Genomic DNA, 22,535 nt, shown 5'->3' on the forward strand with positions numbered 1-22,535 from the left:
TTTATTGCATGGCCATTCAACAAATTTTCACATGAGGTTTGTTATTATTTAAACAAATGGTAACAAGACGATATAAATAGATAAATGGTGATACAGGTGTCTTTATCTATTTACTTTTTTCCTTCAGGTCCTAAATGTAACAATCTATGTGCTTATTTAAATTTTACTTCAATATGACGTAATCTTCAAGGGACTACATCTGTATCCTCAATACAACTTCCATGATCGCGAGGTAAAATGAAGTTATTTTATTATTAATATTATTTTGAATGAAGTTGTTCTATTAGGAGTGTTGATTTTTATTTTTGGGGTTGGTTCTGAACTTCTGATGATGAAGATTAGTTTCTCATATTTGTTATATATTTCCAAAAATAGAATTTGAGATCTCTGCAATCAAAGGGTTTCCAACACTAATTTTATCGTGTTCAATCTCATAAATATGGTAAGTTATCATTTATGTCTTGAACACTGTGATTCAACAATTATTAGAACTGCACCAGTTTATTTTCTTTACACTAATTTTAATCAATATATTCTACTTTCGCAATACAATTTATCGTTTGTTAATTCACCGCACTCAGCCACTGGAGTTTATCATTCGAAATCTTAATCTGCAAGTATACGTAGTATTTTAAGTAAATTAATTTGACGAGCATGCTACCCCTCCCATTTGTCATCAATCTATACCAGTAGAGTGTTGAAACTTTTGACCTGTTGAACAAATGTTTTGAACTTTTAGTATTTTGTTTTCCATTAGGTTTGAACCTGGGCAGCAACGCAAACAATGTATTTAAGTTTTTAAAGATAGGTGTCCAGTATAGAAGGAAAGAATGTTTCCTCATGATATGTATTTAGTAGTGAATGCATAGTGTAATAGAGATTACCTGTTTGAGACTTTTGAATCTAATGTGATCTAGGAGAACCAAAGCTCATTCAATATGCCTATATTAAATGTGTAACCGGCATGTTTTTTTGGGGTCTAACATGATATGCCTAATTGGTTCTGTTTTGATCGCCCTAATAATTATAATCAATGTGCATAATCAATCTTATTTTATTCTTTGCAGTTTGTACACGATATGAGAAGCTGTGATGTACACAATGTTCTAATATTTACAAGCCAAATGTAACTGAATTCATGTCCGTAAGTTGCATTCAAAATACTAATTTTTTATGGTTTTAAGTCAGATGTCCACCTAAAAAAATAAGTCATACAAGCAGGTATTGCATAAAGCTTAAGAGCCACTTTTTTTTTTTAAATTTGAGAAAATGAATAATGTCGAAATCAACTCTGTCTTTTTGTGAGTAATGACGTAATTAACTACGCACCATTATATGCTATTATTAGATTTCTTTCTTAGGGTTGTTTCGAGAAATTTTTTTTACTGTGCAAATGCATGCAGGAACCAGGTCCTGAAATTAATTATGTTATATTTGTTTGATATCGTTGTAATCACTTGAATTAAAATTTGGAACAAGTAGAGTCAACTTCAAGGAAATCATATCTCTGTGTAATGCTCTGTCTCAGAATATCCTACTTTGTTCAAAGTCTTGCTACCAAGAATGGCACTAAAAAGTGTGGTTCTTTATCATGCAAGTTATTGTAAAGGTCTGGAACCTTACAACAATCAATATGGATGGTCACCACTTTTAAGAATGGGATACTGGATTCAGATGCTTTGAATAAACTATGGGTTTGCCTTATAGTACAATTTTTTCTTTTGCATCTCTTTAAGTTTTGCTTAACATAGTGGAATGTCTTATTTATATTCTCTTTTACAAATAGTTTTGGAAGAAGATGATATCTTATTTTGGTGTTGGTTTCAGGTTGCTTGCTCTGTCCACTTCAAGTACAAGTCAAGCCGTTCAAGTATGTACAAGAAGACTGAAGCAATTTCTAGTGCAACTCGCCATCACTTCTCAGATTCAGGTTTCTTCCTGCAAAGGCAAACTAATTGGTTTTCTTCTTCTTTGAAGGTAAACATCTTTTATTTAAATCTTGATATGCTCCTATGCCATAGTCAAAAATAGTATCAACTACTAAAAAACTGGGACGTGTAGAAAATTAACCATTAGCACAAGGTATTGCTTGAACATAATGAAATGGAATGTATGATGTTGGAAATTTTAATTCGTGAACGGTGAACCCATGATGCATGAGAAGCACAAAATGTAAAAGGTATATACACAGTAATTTATCTTTGGTTTCACTCACTAACTGTAGCTTACACAAGGCCTATGGGTTGGTTCTCATTGGTCTGTGTTAGAGTCTATGTGTAACACAATGTGTTTTCCCTTACTAAGAAAACTTGAGGATGAGGTACTAAGAGCTGAAATTCTTACCAATGTAGATATGTTTGACGGACATCCAACGTAAATGGAAGCAATTTGCCTCACGCCCTAATAGTTTGAGTTGTTAAGCTTTTCTTCTTTAAAGCATAACTGGATGAGTAGACACTGATATTCTGATATATAGGCTGATATTGGGTTCTTACCTTTGTGTTATACGCTTCTCTAACGGATATGGTTCTCTATCAAAGTTTAGGTTCCACTCGACATACGGGCTTTATTGGGAAATTAGAGATAAGCTCGATCTGATAGTCTTTAAGCCAACAACAAATTGCGTTAGCTATGTTTCAGCCTCTTACTTGAAGACAACTATCTGAATCTAAAACTTTTCTTTAAATTGTTTGCAGAAGATTGAAGATTTCACATCTGCTGCATTCACCGCTTCCTTGGTCAATGTTGTCCTTTTCAATATAAGCACTTAAATTCGTTTTTACTGCAAACTTAACTTTAATTTAGTCCGCCATGAATTTACTAGACTAAGTTGAATTACAACCGAATTCCTTAGTTTTTGATCAATTGTACAATTTGTTTTTCAGCTTCTTATTCAATGTAATCACACCTAAAGTTTGTGTACATCTGACCATCACACATATCCGTGTTAGGCCCACTATACACTTTTCGCATCTCTCTATCTTATACTTTTTGGTTTCTCGACACTCCAGCCAGTTCTGCCACTCCGTTTACACTAAATCAGGTATGGTTTTTCCTTTTGCTTTTTTTTATTATTGTTGTTTTCAACTTCTCTCTATTATTAATTTATGCATTCATTTTTCTTCTAAACATATATTGTATCTAATTTCGATGCTTCCTTTTGGAAAATCCAATCTATCTATGGATGACTCCCTCTCTCACCATTGTATATAACGGAATAAAAGGCTTTTAATAAGTTACATAATGTATAGGAAAATTTTGAAAACCATATATGTATATGCCTTTGAGTTTTTCAAAGATAATGACAATAAAAAACATAGACATGAACTTGGATTAGGAAAATATTATTATACTTATATTGAAGTTTTGGTTAGATATCCATTTTGATAACCAAACTTTATCAGATATGTGTTGTCATTGATCCAGTACTATACTAATCCTTATTTAACTTAGTTTAAGCCTAACATGTTGCAGATTCAAGAAGCTATTAATTTTTTAAAATTATATTTGTGGGACGATTTGCCTCCAACCTATGTTAGTAGGGCTCAAAGACTTTCTAGCACTTATATATTGTCATTACTGATTTTCAGAACCTGGTTGATTATTGTGTAAATGCATGGGCACATATGTACAATTAATTTTCTACTATTTGTTTTCATTAGGTTGATGATTATAATTAATCTGTAATGTGAACTAATTAGGGATTTGGGACATTAATATGCACTTTTAGTTGTCACCGTGTTATATGTATATGAGAAGGAGGAGCAACTTAACACTAGAATCAGGTATGACTTTTTCTTTGTAATTAACTTTTTTCGAACTTTGAATTGCTGCATATAGTATTGTATTGTTTATCTTATGTTCTAGACCCTCTTGGGACGTGAGTTGGATTCCTAGGGGTCATAAGTTGGAAGCACCTCGCCTAGCTTCCCTTTTGAGCTCTCTCAGCTCAAGGTGTCCATATCAAATTTTACTCACGAAAAATCAGGAGAAAATTAAAAGCTTGCCTAAAGAACTTACTTCTTGATATACCGATGAAGCGGGCGAGAATATTAGTTAGACTGTTAGAGTCGAAAAGAATCACAAGATTTACCGAAGATATCTTTTGGGTTTACTCATCTCCTCTCTACGTTAGTCATCTCCAAAGCACCAAAATCGATTTTGTTTCATTGGTCTGAGATCTCTCTGCAATTCTTAGATCACTCCCCTTGAACCATAAAATCTCCGTGAACTCTCACAATATAAAAAATCCATTTAAGTTTCATATATGCCGACTTAAAAGATATGCACTCGAGACAGTCGAATGTAATAGTGGAGGAAGATGCCTCTGGCAAGTTGTACAACAAACTATAGTTTTTGAGTAATACAGGTAAGGGTATGCCTAACCCTAGCTTATTTTCGGGAAAAAAAATATATATGTTGAATGATATGCAAAAAAAATCAAAGAAATCAAAGATGAAGCTGAGGTATGCCATTTGATAAGTACCCAAAATTGTGTTTTAAACCCCGCAGAGACATTACATTTGGGTCAATTATGTGTTTAATAAATGTAAATTAATTGTATTTTCATGTTTTCACAGGTTTCAACAGTCAACGATAAAATACACACAGAACCTGCGTTTTAGCATGAAATACAGCCGAATAAAGCTTGGACTTGAAATCTTCAGTATCAGCTCATTTAAAGCTCCAATCTGCCAGCAAAGCTCATGGACTCAGAAAACCATGAAACAAGTTGAAGAATCCAAACTTGAGTTCTTGAGCTAGCCAAAGGAGTCATGTTCGGGTCAAGACTTGGTCAAACTGACTTGTAACAGTCCGAAAATCAGTAGAAAGTTCAAATGGTGACATCTTTCGTCTCCTAACTCCGATTGAAGCATATGACTGTCAAAATGATGATCAGCAGAGAAAAACTCTACACAACGGTATATTGCTTTTACAAAATGGACATATGGTTTGAAATCAGAGATAAAGCCAAGCACGCCACTATTCATCGAAGACGGCGTAGATATTTTAGATTTTTTATTATTTAACTTTTGTAAAGTCAAAAGATGAATAGTTCAAATAGTGTCAAATAATGTTGAATAGTGTCAAATAGTGATTACTGTTCTTTAAAATCAAAAAGTTGAATAGTGATCAAATCTCAGTCGTTGGATCAGATTTCTGAGATTCGATCACGACCGTCCATTCAACTATAAATATAAGGGTCTAGTTTTAGTTTTTCTCATGGAATGGTTAGCATTCCATCAATAGGAGTAGAGTAGTTTACTGCTTTCCTAGTGTAATGAAGAATTTAATTTCCAATTTTTAATTAAAATGTTTTTAATTCAGTTTTATTTTCTGTTAATTAGAATAAAACTTTAGTTATGTGATCTCAGAGAAGAAACTCTGCTCGAGTGAGAATTATATCCGTTTGGGGAGTTAATAAAACTCATGTGAGGGAAAATCTTCGTTGTTGGTTTGGTAAGTTGTTTAGGAAGAACAACTAGACCTACATCATATCCCAAAATGATAGTTGGTGTAGTGTCTAGTTAGGGATCAAAGTGATGAGCTTAGAGATAAGTCATTGCTTTGGTTCCACTTGCTAGCATGTATGAGCTTAGAGATGAGCCCTACATGTTAGGGATCAAGTTTTCTTCTATTAGACTTGTCTATGAGTTCTAGGAAGAATAAAATGAACTTATCAAATAACAAAACTTATTAAAATCATTGAGATGAAATATTTTGCAATTTTATTGAAATGTGAACGAAATGACAAACCCGACCGCTGTTTTACAGTCAGATCACCATTATTTTTCAATTTCCACCTAAAACCCTTAACTCAATACAAAATCCTTGATTTTATTAAGCATTGGTGTAATTGTGTATGGGTCGCTATTAAATTCAAGCATATGCATATATTTTTGTTCGAAAAATCAACTTATATGCAAATATTTCATGTGCAAGCAACATCTAGATAACATGGTTATATACACGGTAGCAATTGGTTTTAGTAGTTTAGACTTTTGAGGCACTTTAGACTTTTGATACACGTAAGCAACAGAGACATTTTCTTTTTTTTCTTGAAAGAAACTAGAAGAAAGCTAAACTTTATTACTCTACGACAAAAAGAGGATTATAGTTATGTAACTTCCTGATATCTAAGCTTTTACTGTAGAGTCGATGGATCAAGTGTAATTTCACTCAATGCTTATATAATTTTGTGAACTGAAAATATTTTTTAAATGTCACACTTTGAAATGAATGCGAAGTTAGGGGACTTTAGCCTTGCTAAATTATGTGATCATGGAGGTGATCCTCAAACTTTTTGCCATGGAGGTACTCTCGATTATATCAGAGAAGAATTTGCTAGAACTGGAAAAACAAGTACACATAATGATGTGTATCCATTTGGAGCATTTCTCACTACTGTTCTAAATCAAGGTATGTGTCTTCTTCTTTCTCTCTAAAATATATTTTTTGTAATTAAACCAACATGCTTAATTAGGGTATACACATTCTCCAGCTTCATTAACGTGTCTTTTTAGCATTGGAATTGATTGAACTTTATGGAATTGAACTTTTAGGATTTATTTGGGTTTTTAGAAATGAATGGAAAATGAAACATTTAGATAGATCTGATTTAGCTAATAAAAAATTCAGAATTCAGTGCTATGTTGATTTTGTTTAGGAGTGTCATGTTGGGTCACTTATAGCTCAAGTAATTCTAGCATCCTCAACTTCTCAATCTCTTAAAAAGTTTCAAAAGGTACTAATACTCAATTTCTGTGAAAACCCCTGATTTCTTTTTGAGGTTAGGGGTTCCACAACTATTTTTTTCCCTTTTGCTTCCCTTCGTTTTTGTTGCAGAATTACTAGAAATAATGAAACTAGATATTTATATGTACTGTCAGGAAACTCAGTAGTGGATTTAGCTGTTGTGATTGAGTAAAAAACTCGCTATAATTCCGAATATGGATTCCTTTGGAGGTAATCCTACAAAGTAGTAGTTAAATCACTCCATTTACAATTTCCATTTTATTCTCCTTTTATTATTGAGCGTTGTATATAAATTTTGGGAGTGAATTGCAAATTCCCTATTTCTCTTTAGCTTTGAATATGTTTCTTTTGGTTTTCATTACATGCAATACTTATATGGTTATATCAATGTAACACTGTTAATGGTTAGATCTTTCTCAATATTCGTTTTTAATTAAAATCCTATTACTTTAGTTTATATTTGGTAAGTTTAGCAATTGCTCTTACATAACCTATGTCCTCTATCTAATTTTCATAATTGGTTGAGATTGAAATTATGATCACATGAATTTTATTGCTGAGATAAACTGAATCTTGGTGACATCTCATGCAATAGGGTTGCTTAGCAAATGGCCGCATTTTTTTATTCTTAGTTGTTTTAGTTTACACGTGTATTTGAATTCACTATATTTCTCCACATGCCACAACTAAAGCTAGCATCCATGTCTAAAAAATTAAGATAAAAAAACATGTTTTTCCTTTCTTTATTTCCTTTTAAAACAAAGTAAATGAGTGCAATGTTGTGTTTATATAGTTTTGGTTTGTTGGGGTTCTTAGTCTATATATTGTTGTCGTGAATTAGCTGAGTAATACTTTTCTTAACTTTGCTATCTTAAAGTGGAACTTTAGCTCAATGGTAGAGCACTTGAGTATGGAAATACATCTCAAGGGATGGTGGTTCGAATCCACCAAGGTCTTGTGATCCTGTCCATGGTGGTCATTTTCTTTTTGGGGTAAAGGCTATTTAAGTATAATCCAACTCACTTTTTGAGGTAATAAGATAGTCAAGCCTTGAAGAACAAGATCAATTTGGCACAACTTGAAACCATTTGTTACATGTTGTTCTTCTCCTTTCTCATACGTCGTTACAAAGATCTACAAAGATCTGTTTGATTTAAGTTTTGAGGTCATTGTATTTCCTGTCTCTTAAGAACACTACAAAATGATCAATAGAAGTTGGTATTACACACCACCTTAGATAGCTAATGGGAAATTATAAATTACATGTAAATGCATTGAACTAACATGAAAGAACAATTAACGAGAAATTGGAAACTAGATGCAGCTGCAATGAACTAACCTACTAACCTCAAAGAACAATTGGAAACTAGATGTAGCTGCAATGAACTAACCTACTAACCTCAAAGAACAATTAACGGGAAATCAAAAACTGAATGCAACTGCTTTGAATTAACCTCAAAAAGTAATTAACAGAAAATCAAAAATTTAATGTAAATGCGTTGGACTGTCCTCAAAGAATAATTAACACGAAAATTGGAAACTGGATGCAACTACATTGAACTAATCTCAAAGAATAATTAACATAAAATCGAAAACTGAATGCAAATGCATCGGACTAACCTCAAAGAATAATTAACAGGAATATCGAACTAACTTTAAAAAACATTTAACGGGAAATAAAAAACTGGATGAAAATGCATCGAACTAACCTCAAAAAATAATTAATAGGAAATCAGAAATTGGATGCAAATGCATTGAACTAACCTCAAAGAATAATTAACGGAAAATCGGAAACTGGATGCAAATGCATCGAAATAATTAATGAAAAATTGGAAACTGGATGCAAATGCATTGAATTAACATCTAAGAATAATTAATGGGAAAACAGAAATTGGATGCAACAACATTTAACTAATCTCAAAGAATAATTAATGATAAATTGGAAATTGAATGCAAATGCATAGAACTAACCTCAAAACATAGTTGTATTATATGTAGTCGAAATGTCTCGACAATTATAGTTTTGCATTTAAAATGATGTTTATTATATCTTTATTTGTATGATTGAGAATGCCTAACTATTCAACAAGGTGCAATATGATCTTCGCCTCATTTAGCATTAAAAAAAAACTTCAATCAAACGCCTATTATTAAAAAACAAAAAGAAGTCGAAGGGGTTATTTATTTTTATGGTGAGTGGGGTTTTCACGTTGCAAGATTGATATAATATTTATATCTCATAGCTCTATATAATTGCAAATAATTTTCAAAATAATGTAATATATAACGGCACCCGTTCGTAGGACGGGTTCGAAAACTAGTGCTACATTGATAGTTCACGATAAATTTATTTTACTTTTATCAAGCGTAGTATTAACAACTACAATACAATATTATCCATTACATGCATTACCTACCATTGGCAGAGTATTGACTGACCTACCTCCACTGTAATATAATTGATGCATCAGTAGCATAAAAAATTAATAGCGGGCCTGCTATATTAAATTAATTTTCCTTTGTACTAATTCTTTTGAGGAGTAAGTATAATGATTTTTTTTCAAGGAGTAGTAAGTATAAACAAATTGATCAATAGCTTGTCAATAACCGATCCATAGTCATTTCAATCTAAAATTGTGGAGTTTCATGAAATTCTAGCTTACAAACCACTATTATTAATTTCTAGCTTACGAACCATCCAATTGTGAATTACTATAATTAACCAATAATAATTAATACCCTACGAACCATAATATTCTCAATCTCGCAAAGAGTAGTATCATTCTTTATCTGGTCTTCACTCAGTTGTAGACTTTGGTTGTGGTTGGTTTTTCTGTAACGAAATAAAATATCTTCACCAAGGCTTTTCTGATGATTTTCAAAAAGTATTTCTAGAGATGTAACCTCACACAGCAAGATTAAAGTGACAAAAAGTTCTCTTAAAGAAGTTGTATTTGCACGCTCGCTGGCTTGCTTCATAACATCATTGTGAGTACAACTCACCTTTTCAATGAGAGAGAAATAGCATGACTTCACATCTTCCAAATCAATTTACCTTGCTCTTTCTATAAAAGTTATACTTGCTGTTAAATAAATAACGTATTAGTAACAATTTATCGGACAACACATTGCAGTAATGAGAGACAGAGTTGGATGATAACTTTTACTCATATAAACTGGTCCCATCGACAGTCACCATTTGGTTTCTAATCTATGTAGTTTAAGCGTTAATCAGTAGCTACTCGGTCTAGGAGCAAATAGTGATGAGTCCTAGTCATATAATTAATCGGGGAATAATGAGGATCTAATTGAAAATAAGAAAAATATAATAACCGTATATAAGAATAACAACTGAACAGCAGACGCTATTGTTGAGTTAATGAAATGCTCCATTAAAAAGTAAAAACGTATAAGCAAGTCCAGGAAATGTATAATTGTATAAATGCAGCTTGAGACAACCATGAATGAACATTAGATCAACTCTATTTTGAATATATGAGAATGAAGTAGGCTAATACCACATTACATGAATATACTAAGGGAAAAAAGGAAATGTATCTAGCTAGAGTTTGTTAACCATGATTTGATCTTTTGTCTAGTCCTCATCAAGTCTGGTGTACAAATTAAATATTAAGTTCTCCATATCCTTTGTAAGACCATTGTTGCACGTGTGATATGCCTTAGATACTTCTAACTGCTTTCAAGCTTGAAATAAGAAAATTTTGCTTAATATTAGTTTAAGCAAATATTAGTTTCAGGGTACATATATTTTCTTCGAAATATGAAACACTATTGATTGAACCATTGTGTTTACCTTTCCCACTGTCCCAATCAACACCAACCCCAAATTACAGTATACCTTTTTACTCCTCTAATGTACTTCACTGTTTCAATCCTTCTTGGATCACCTAAGGCAAGAAGTCTTTGATTGTCAATAATCAGATTCGACAATCGGTTATGTCTTCTCAGAACTCATTTTTTCTCTGTTATCTAAAATAATCGGATTATTATGTCTAAAGAGTACTATATATTTCATTGTTTACCCAATTTATCCTCCAAATAAGTATCCATAAGGAGTACCTATTTACCATCCGCTAGAGCAACTACAATTGCAACTTACACATTAACCCACAGGAAAGCGCCAAAACTGGTATCCAAACCCCATGTTCTAAGGTTGAAAGCTCTAAATTGGGCATTCCTTGTCCGTAATTTGATTAACAATGAAATAAAAACAGGTAGTGCATAACTAACTGAGGGGTTATATACCCCTTGGCCAACAAAGACTGTTACAACAAACTATGAAAACTATAGTGATTCAACTCCAAAGCACTCCCAACAACAACAAATTATTACTGGAAACGCCACAGAGAGAAGGTCAACAGTGCTATTATCAATCAACAGAAAATAGGTAAAACATGTGTAACACGATGTACATAGCAAGAATTAAAAAGTAAAATCATACTTGGTCATTCCTCATTTGTCCCATAGGAGGATTGAAATTTTGTTGCTCTCCTCCTTACATGCCATCCCTCTACTCCATCTGAGAGAATATTTGTCCTTTGCCTGGCCCTGGATAACTCTGACTATAGCTAGAGGCAGCTCCTTGCCGGCCTGTAGCCTCTCAGCAGCAGGGACCAAAGTTCCTACTATCGCCTCTGAGATCCCTATTCTCTGGAGGCATATTATCTCCTCTTCCCGCCTGTGGGAAGTCCTCTGATACGAAGGCATTGGTTCTCTCTCGCTCTACCTGATAAGTCTCTCTTCATCCAGTCTGTTGTCCGACTGAAACTGGACCATAGTTCTGCTATGGTATGTAGCTTTGTGGTACGGAGTTCAGTTGTACCCTAGTTCCCCTTCCATCTCCTGGTCCAGCTGGAGTTGAATTGAAGTTTGTCTGTGGTGGATAATTCTGTTGTGCCACATAGTTCCTTCCATCTCCGTGTATTTGGACTTGGAGCAAAAATTTTCTTTTTGTGGTGGGCCAGTTTTTGTTGTACCCCACAGTTCCTTCCTACTCTTGGTCCGACCGACTGGATCCGACCAAAGTTTTCCCTTGAACCATAGTTACATTTGTGGTGCATAGTTCTTTCTATCTCCTTGGGCAGAACCCTGGTGATCATACGACTGGTTTCTTGGTTGCATTGGTGGGCGGCCATTACTACGCTTCATATCACCATATCTACCAGACCTATACTGTATTGGCGGAGGCCTGTGAGTAATTATCTTGTTCTCATATTTGTCTCCTGACAATCATAGATAATTCTTTAATGTCAAAAGAACAACCTGAGATCATCATTACTTAGAATTGTGTTACAGTACATAAAACCACAATAGTTACAAAGAAGCAAACATAATATACCCACCCAACCTCTGTCAAACAAAACAAAACTAAAGAGAAGAGAGAGAGAGAGAGAGAGAGTCATGTTATAGTACCTCCATACTCCTCATTGGGTGGATCAATGTAAGAATCAGGCAAGATGAATCATACTCCTCATTGGGTGGATCAATGTAAAAATCAGGCAAGATGAATACTACCTAAGCTATTATACATTATACACTCGATTAAATAAGATTCCTCAGAAGTATAGGTAGAACATTAATCTCGACGCAATTAAACATGTTTTATTCCCCAATCTGAAATCTTTAGAAATGCTGGTTTTATTCCCCAATCTAATCACCTATTAAAATTAAAATAAAAGACAGGTGGGGTCTGCCTTAATCCCATAACCATTTCAGTTATGCAAAGAGCAAAATAACTCCAGTTGACTCACCTCACATCCCGATTCCAATGAAAGCTTGAAGAATCCAAGTGAAACAGAGTGCTTTGCAACTGACTTGGAGAGCTTGATCTGTGATAACCAATATGAAGTTGAGGATATAAGAATGAACTTCTTGTTGCTCATTGAAACTCATTTTTCACTACTACTCCCTTGCCCTTTGCTAGATCCATTCTTTCTGGTCTCAGATAGTGGAGTTATTGTGCCAGTTGACTTAGGGGTGGGACTGATAGAAGATTTTGTAGGACTACAGAGCCTTCTCAGTGGCTTGGCAGATTTGTCATTCGCAGGAAGATTGAGAACACTCACACTTTTGCTAACATTTGATGTAGGCTTACCCCTAAAAATATACATATAGAAGTAAGCAAAGCATTCAAGTACTCCCAGAAATAAACAAAAAGAATAGAAGTCCAACTATTAACGGGAAGCGTCCAATTTGGATACTCAATTGTAAGAGTTCAACTGCCTAATTTTGTTAAGTATTATAACTATACTTCAAAGTTCAAACTGATGGCATGTAAATATATAATATCAGTACTGGTACTTTACAAAATGTTAATTTCTACATTTATAATCTATGCAATCATCAGAATGAAAGGTAAGTTACATAAGGCAACCTAATTCACATATAATAGACTAATAAACATGCAACATGCATCATAGATTTCTCACTCATACCTACTGTTTCAGCAAGATTTGCTAAAACACACCAGTTGAGGGTTGGAAGTAATGTTTTTTTGGAGATGGTGAAGGAGATGGTGGTTGGGAAAAGATGAGACTGGACTTCGATTTTGAAGTTGCCTACGTACCCAAATGTATTGCTTAGGATCAAGTCTTGATGCGTAGTTTTGGAAAAATGACGAAGGTTGGATTTTATAGGTAGGATTGGTGATAGTTACTTCCTCGTTCTCCAATATTCCAATCGTGGGATGAAGTTGGAGAACTGGCAGAAGAACTGTCCAATCATGGGATGAAGTTGGAGAGCCGGGCGGGACAACCGCCACTCGTGGGATGAAGTTGGAGAACTGGGCGGGACATCCGTCGGTTCGTGGGATGAAGTTGGAGAACTGGGGGACAAATTTGCCAACTCGTGGGATGAAGTTGGAGAACTTGCGGGACAACTGTCAGCTCGTGGGATGAAGTTGGAGAACTGGTGGGAGAGCTGTCAGCTCGTGGGATGAAGTTGGAGACAACTGTCAGTGGGATGAAGTTGGAGAACTGGCGGGAGAACTGTCAGCTCGTGGGATGAACTTGGAGAACTGGCGGGAGAACTGTCCAATCATGGGATGAAGTTGGTGGAAGTTGTTTCTTGAATGTGGACGAAGTTGTGTAGGTATGTACGCTTTGAGCATGGGCTCTAAGCGTGGGCTTTATTGTAGATAAGCTCTTAGCATGGGCTCTGAGCGTTGGCTTTTTGGTAGATAAGCTCTAAGCGTGACTTTTTGTAGATAAGCTCGAGCATGGGCTCTAAGCGTAGGCTTTTTTGTAACAAAGCTCTGAGCATGGGCTATGAGCGTGGGCTTTTTTTGTAGCATGGACTTTGAGCGTGAGCTTTATATTGAATTGGGCTTTTATTGTAACAAAGCTCTGAGCGTGGGCTTTTTTGTAGCATGGACTTTGAGCGTGGGCTTTATATTGAATTGGGCTTTTATTGGGCCACATTTGTGGGGGCCGGAACACCTACAACAAATAAAAAGGAGTGAGCGGCCACCGATAAATGAAATAAAAGGAGATGAATATTAAGAGTGGATTATTAATGACATGTGCAAATTAGTTATCAATGGCTCGCAATTTGATCATAATTATAACAACTTGTTGTGGTCCAACATTCTAACCATTATTTTAGGAGACTATGGTTTGTCTATCAGACGAAATAAAGAATTCTAAACTAAACATTGAAGATGTAAAACATGATCTCCGTTGTCAGGTGAACATGGAAATGTTCCCCTGTTTTCAGCAAAAATCAGTAATAAGACAATAGTGCATCTCCTGAACATTATTATTACACTTTGTTGGATTTTGCCAAATCAGATGAATATAACTAAAAGTGATAGGAGAGGGCAAGAAAACTCTTAAGTTTTACGTAGTGTTCCATTGCTGGAAGAAGATTCAAGAACTGATTTTCTGTCTAAATAAAACCAGTTCTTTACCAATACATAATCCTAATTCCAAAATACTCTATAAAATTATACTACCTTAAAGAGAAAAACTTCAGAAAAGCATATAACCTGATGAGCAAAGCAAGAGTTTTGATAACCAATCTTCATGAGCTATCCCCAAACCTTGTGAAACGGAAAAGGCAAAGCTTCAATGTATAAATTGGCACCAAAAATAAATCAGTTGAATAGATTGGACCCCTCTCTTATAGATAAATATCAAGTACATAGTGGAATATCACATTAGGATAATACTATTCTCTTAAGTTTCTTTGAAAAGCTTATTGGGGCGTAGGCAAACTTCTCAAACCAACAACCGTTAAATTAGCCTAAATTGAGGTATGAAAGGTTTACACCACAGACCCACAAAAAGTAAACCAACATCAAGAATTCAAGGTGGGGTTAAATTCTGAAAGTACTTATCATATAGGAAATAAGGAAAATGTCTCTCCTACCTTCCTATCAAGCCACAATTCCAATCATGTTCAAAACTTTCAGAAACTCCTCCCTTCTTAGTGTTGAACTACATAGATTTACTGTCAGGGGTACAAGAACCGAAAAAAGCTAAAGCTCTTATAGGAGTTATAGCCAGATGAAAAGTACATGTTCAAAAAACTTTCACTGTTTGAGGATATTAGGAAAGGAGTGAAACCATAGATAAGAAGGAGATCAAATTGGTATTCTCAGAAAAAACAAAGACTCGAGTTGATGGAGGTGAAAGATGATCGACTTCTCAACATGCCCCAATAAATCCTTATATACTAAATGGTGAATACTTGGTATGAACACATGGATTCCAATGCTACTGCTTGGGTTTCAAATCTGGTGTGAAAACATGGAGATCGATTTCTTAAGAATTTGTCGAAGATAATTTGTTTTAGGTGTATATCCATTATCAGTGTCAAGATCAACTCATGAAACGTTGCATCCTTTATTTGGTTTGTCGCGAAATAGAGACAATGTGGAGAAGAGTGGCTTATCGATGTAGCATTCATCTAGAACCACAAATTCCACAAAAACACTTTCATAAAATATAAAAACTTCAAAACAAAACGGAGAATATTTGATAAGATACCTGCTCTTAATGATGTGTTGAAGCGTGGATCTCCATGTAATGAGACCAAACCGCAATGTAACCCTTCATCATTATAGTTTCTAAAAAAAAAGACTAACAACTCCAAAAGTCATAAGCATAACATATCCATAAAAAGAAAAACATATAGATAAATAAATATATATGTATATGTAATCATTCATCTTCGAATACAGTGGAACATTATAAACCAAGCATTTAGATCTGGTACATGTTAAGTATTGGGTTGATCCAGCGTTACGCAATATAAATATAGCATAACTTCCATTTCCAATCTAATTATTATAAGAGCAATAGGGTCGTTGAACTGGTTTATCTTTGTTTGCCTCTGCCTTGAGACTATCCCCGTTTGGAACATTGTTTGAGCCAAGCCTTATGCAAGGTCAAACCAACCACCATAGTTAGGAGCCTTTCTCTTATTAGCCTAATTGGCAATCCTGACCTACTTCATTGCACCCCTTAAAAATGATTAAGGGCTGAAAGAGTCTACTTACTATACGTAAAGAGTCTCAAACAGTTAATAGATTGACTACATTCAACAATTGAAAAACAAACACACACTTTTTGTGGCCTAAGTAATGCCACAATTCATTGCAATGGAATGGCAAGTTTTAAAAGAAAATGACTAAAGGGAAAGTGATCCTCTCATGCGTATAAGAAGCAACAATTATTGAAAAAAAAGAAGCAATATGGAGCCATAAAAGTCTATTGTAGATTCAAACATTCAAGCAATACAGGCAATATACGTAACTGAAACCCTTGAGTTATTTGATGTAGAGGGCAACTACGCTGAGTCGAATGGGATTTTTTAACAGAGATTTCTAATTAAACAGTAAAAAAATGCACCTAATATATACTTGAGACTTGCCCACTTACAATGGGGAATGAAATTCCTAAATTTTGTAAAACTGCAACTGGCCATTCCAAAAAGTTCATTGTTGCTCCTTAGGGATTCCTATTTCCATTAGTTGCATCAGTCAACAACAAAACAATTTGAGGATAATAGAATACAATAATCCTCACCTTCAATTGAATTTTGGTTTTACACTGGAATCAAATACCTCATAATCCTTAGGAAGATTGTGCGGAAAACCAAGTAGCATGAATGAATTCACAAACTAATTGACAAAAAATTAGATAAGCACTCAGAGTTGAGTTTCTGCGTAATATTAACCTTGGTAATAGAACTCTTCCCTAGCATCATACCTTGGGGTTCCTTAGCGTCATACCTTTGGGAAAGAAAAAGAACGGTGAAATTAAATTATATAAAATGATGCCAAAGTTCAGTAAACTATGAGCGCCACATCCAGTAAAACAACCAATGTACCACAAAGTATACCAAACTAAACTCAGAACATATGCGCATCCCTATAATTTATAGCAATGACATGGAGAGGTCTACAACATAACTTAGTTTAAGGAATTAATAGGCAATACAAATCCAAACTTTACTTGTGAAGGTGAACTCACCATTATATATGCTCTAAGAACTCGGGAATGCTCTCGACCCTACTTTGTTAATAAAAAAATTCCAAACAGATTTTGAGTTGAAACATCTTCGTATACAAACTAAATAAATTAAAAAGCTACTTTCAAACACTATTCCTAAGAACAAAATGGATTACTTGATCCATAGTTATGAAATTGTAAGTTAAAATATATTAGAGGCTTAAGTTATGAGAGAAGGTAACGGCTTACTTACCAATGTACAGTGAGAAGGAATAAAATTCCTGAATTGTGCAACTGGCCATTCCAAAAAGTTCATTGTTGTTCCTTAGGGATTCCTATTTCCATTAGTTGCATCAGTCAACAACAAAACAATTTGAGGATAATAGAATACAATAATCCTCACCTTCAATTGAATTTCGGTTTTACACTGGAATCAAATACCTCATAATCCTTAGGAAGATTGTGTGGAATACCAAGTAGCACGGAATGAATTCACAAACTAATTGACGACAAAAAATTAGATGAGCACTCAGAGTTAGAGTTTCTGCATAATATTAACCTTGGTAGTAGAACTCTTCCTTAGCATCATACCTTAGGATTCCTTAGTGTCATACCTTGGGGAAAGAAAAAGAACGGTGAAATTAAATTAAATAAAATGATGCCAAAGTTTAGTAAACTATGAGCACCACATCCAGTAAAACAACCAATGTACCACAAAGTATATGAAACTAAATTCAGAACATATGCGCATCCCTATAATTTCTAGCAATGACATGAAGAGGTCTACAATAGAACTTAGTTTAAGGAATTAACAGGCAATACAAATCCAAACTTTACTTGTGAAGAACTCGGGAATGCCCTCGACCCTACTTTGTTAATAAAAAAATTCCAAACAGATTTTGAGTTGAAACATCTTCGTATACAAACTAAATAAATTAAAAAGCTGCTTTCAAACATTATTCCTAAGAACAAAATGGATGACTTGATCCATAGTTCTAAGATTGTTAGTTAAAATATATTAGAGGCTTAAGTCATGAGAGAAGGTAACGGCTTACCAATGTACAGTGAGAAGGAATAAAATTCCTGAATTGTGTTCACATGTAAATCTCCTTCATTCCCCAAAGTTCATTGTTGCTCCCTATATGCATAAGTCAACCACAAATAGAAAATAAGGTATCGTGAGTACCCTATCCATGATGAAGATTTCAACAAATAAATTAGTTGCTAGAAAAAATAAGGTAGTGATGCAACACAAACTTAAAAAACCTAATAAGTATAAAGCCTGAAAAGTGCCTACCTTAGAATCCAATAGAAGAAATTCCAAGCCCAGGAACTATTTTTATCTTTCAAATTAGTGGAGTCCCATAATCTTGTAATACGTCCCCTTACTTTCCATCGGTTTGTTCCTTTACATAGGCTATTGAGGTCTTAATAAGGTTGCATCGTCATGCACTGTAATAGGAAAACTTGTAAAATAAGCAAAAAATTATCACAACGCACCTACATGGCCAACATCTATTGGAGTGAGAAAAGACGCAGCATGTTTTGCAAAAAATGAGGAAAAGAAAAATAAATCTAAAGCTAGCATAGTAAAAAGTTATCTAATATTTGATATCAATAACACCAAGTATATTAGTTTGCAGCACTAACATATTTGTTTACTGTATCTAATAGCTACGGAAGTATGAAGAGGTGATTCAGTTATCCATTGCTTTACATGCATTACTTTCTCATTGGCATCTTTCCATTCATTAGCAACAACAACTGCAACCCTATTTGCATTAACCTTTGCTCAAGCCAATTCCCGGTCAAGAGTTTTCATCTCGTCCTAAACAAAATACTTTAAGATTTTTTTTTTTGATTGGCAAGCCTGTTTTTAAAATGAGATCAGTAACTCTTTGATGCTGGCAGGGTTCGAGCCCCAGACCTCTGGTATCATCACCCAAAGGTTTTACCGACTTTGCTAGTCGACAAAAAAAAAAAAAAAAAAAAAAAACTTTAAGATCATTTATTGATTCATGAAATTGTTGTACACTATGGATAGGTATTAGGCATATCTAAAGAAATTAAAGGTAAATGATATAAAATTATTACATTCATCTCCTGCACTTTTCTCTGGTAATCACACTGGCATTGGCGGTCGCTCCACCGAAAAAGAATAGCTTCCTCAAGATCCTATACTGTTTCCATTAGCTTTTCAACCTCTGCAACTTTTTGACGATGCATTTTGTCCAGGATTTTGTTTTCCTCCTGATATAGAATCAAAATATTAAAATCAAACATTTATAGCTCATGGTGAAGCATAAGATAATTCAACAAAATAGCCACATTGCACCAAAAGGTTGAAAACCAAACAAACCTGGCATATTTCAATCTGTTTCATCAATTCCTGGTTCTTGTTTTGCAGTTCATCAACCAATGGCGCCTTTGCCAAAGCTATCTGAATAGTTCTTTCAGCCTCAAGCAAAGCAGCTTCTTTCGATTTAGTGAGGCGATAGACATGCTCACAGTGCTCTTTCAGATGCTGCAGATCTTTAGTGTTCCATCATGGTCTCAACAGATTCTTTTTCAGTATGATTTCCTCCACGGCTCCACCTCCTTTGGAACATAATCCTGTGTCGCCAGCTTCTCGTCTTCAATTTTTCCTCTAGGGTGTGTTTTAATTTTTTTTCTCTAGATTTTCCTTCCCAAACTCACTTGTTTTTAAACTTCTGTCATCTCCACCCTTTTCTCGTCCAACATTACCTTCATTTTCCAAAATTCTCACTATCCTTCTTCAAATCATCACACTCTTTTAGGAGCAACTATTCTCGGCAATTTTATCTAATCCATAAATCCTGCTTCAAGTGAAATTTCAACGGATATGTGGCTTTCTCTATTTTTCAGTTACTCTTAAATTTTCTTCATCTTCATGCAATCACAGCTGTTCCTGTTCGATGTTAGCCCTTTCCATCTCAAGCTCAGCAATTAATAGGATTCTTCAATATTCTTCATCTATGACCTTTTCTTTCATTACCATCTCCAGGTTCTTCTAGTCAACTTTTATGCTCTTCTTCACCTCCCTCAAAGCTTCCAACTTTGGGTCAAGTTCTCTCTCTTTTTCCTTTAGCTTCTCCATCTTCTTTTTCAAAGCCTACTCTGTATTGTGAATCTTCTCTTTCTTGAGACAGGCAATGTTTCATGACACAAAATATTGTGGAGGGGTTGATGGGATGACCTTAGTTTAATTTTGGAAGAAGAATAAGATAGAAGATTTGAAAAGATGAATTTTTTTGGCAGAGTTTGGGGGGTGTTTTGAGAGTATGGAAAGAAGGGTTTTGGTTTTTATCTATTTTGAGTTACGAACAATTGAAATCTGCAAAAAAAGAGCGTAAATTTACCTTTTTTATGCAATCTGATGTGTCAGTGTGAGAGAAAAAAGAGGGGCTGACGTGGGTGCTTGGGAGCATTCTCAACTACTCAGTATTCATGGTCTTTGATACCAAGTAATGGTTTAGAGAATAAAATTAATTTGTGGACTTTTTCAAAGCCTTATCTAGTCTGTGTAGATCTCACCTTGCACACCTCGGAGTTACCTCTTCTTGGCCTTTAACTTTCCCTACTAGTTTGGTGTGCTCGCACAGCCAAAACTGTAATGTCCACAACAAAAACTAAATTAGCAAATGAAGTAAACACAAAATATGTTGCAAGGAGTATATAAACAAAAGAAACTAAACTTCTTTTTACCAAAAGTAAAGTACATCCACTAAATGCTCTTTGCATGTTATACTCATTTACCACTTGATGCTTCAATTCCTCCAAAACTGCTCTTGCCCAACAAAACTTGTTCATAATTCTGAAATCTTCCACACACTCAACTAAGTATTTGGAGACCTATAGCTTGAATTGGCGAAGAGGATGGTAATAATAACATATAAGGAAACAAGCCTAGCAAAGTCATCATGCCTATATGCATATGTGCTCACTAATGTTTGTTTAATGCCTGCTAGAATGTGTTTGGATTTGACTTCTTTTACTCCACTAAAATACTTTAACATGAACCTCGACTGCATGTTTGTCTTCAAGTGTCGATGATTACAACTCGGCTCTAGGAATCTCTATCCTTAAGGCAGCCCTTGAATCAAAATTGTATCCTTTAAAGTCAAACTAATATTATTTCCTCCAATATCAAATGCATCATCATCTAGGGAGTAGGTTATAAAGATACTAAATATCTGTTGGGAGGACTTGTTAGTACTTTCTTTGACAATTTTTCACTATAGAATGTGGTAAAGATATTCCGAAATGGCGTTTTCTCCATTGCCATCACGTATTCCTCTGTAATCCGTGGCCTATTTTCTTCAATTAGTTTATACATCCATTTGAAAGTGCTTCTGCATTGTGGCGGTTTTGCCTTAGGCTTTTCTTCTCAAGCACCGAAACTTCTTCCTCTTTTTCTGTTCTCTTATTCCTTTTGTTGCCAACCGGTTTTGTCTTCTTCCTATTGTTGCCACTAGATTCCATCTTCTTCCTTTTGTTCTTTGACTTCTCCATCATGTTTTTCCTTTTGAGTTCCTGCATAAGTATTGAAGAAGCATTTATTTAAAAAATTGTAAGCAAAACAATATTATAAATCTGATGTATGCACTCATAACTATGCATACTATGATTTTTTCAATTGAGCAAAATAACAATACAAATCCATAGTATGCACTGATAACTGTGCATACTGTGAAATTTTCAACTGAGCAAAATAGCAATACAAATCTATAGTATGCACTGATAACTGTGCATATCGTGAATTTTTCAACTTAGTGAAACAACATTATAAATCTGATGTATGCACTGATAATTGTGCATACCATGATTTTTTCAGCTGAGCAAAATAGCAATAGTATGCACTGATAACTGTGCATACCGTGAGTTTTTCAATTGAGCAAAATAGCAATACAAATCTATAGTATGCACTCATAACTGTGCATACCATGATTTTTTTTCAATTTAGCAAAACAATATTATAAATCTAATGTATACACTGATAACTGTGCATACCATGATTTTTTCAACTGAGCAAAATAGCAATACAAATCTATAGTATGCACTGATAACTGTGCATACCGTGAATTTTTCAACTGAGCAAAATAGCAATACAAATCTATAGTATGCACTCATAACTGTGCATACCATGATTTTTTTTTTTCAACTCTACCAAAATATTCATATGAATAGGCAAATAAACTTTGTTATGAATTGGCAAAAGAAATGTTATGAATAAGCATAGAACACATGCAGATTTGGCATGCACGGTTGTCAGTGCATACCTAA

At 34.5% G+C, this 22,535-nt stretch overlaps 1 long non-coding RNA gene across 1 annotated transcript; it reads right to left on the reverse strand.

Moving 5' to 3' along the window:
• Positions 1–11,832: 11,832 nt before the first annotated feature.
• On the reverse strand, positions 11,833–14,832 carry LOC147500266 (uncharacterized). Its single transcript, XR_015194652.1, has 3 exons — positions 14,762–14,832; positions 12,528–12,873; positions 11,833–11,999 (listed from the first exon to the last, which is right to left on the reverse strand). It is a non-coding gene; the product is annotated as an uncharacterized LOC147500266 (long non-coding RNA).
• Positions 14,833–22,535: the final 7,703 nt, after the last annotated feature.

The sequence above is a fragment of the Coptis chinensis genome, chromosome 5 (genome assembly GCF_015680905.1).
Source record: "Coptis chinensis isolate HL-2020 chromosome 5, ASM1568090v1, whole genome shotgun sequence".
Lineage (NCBI taxonomy): Eukaryota > Viridiplantae > Streptophyta > Magnoliopsida > Ranunculales > Ranunculaceae > Coptis > Coptis chinensis.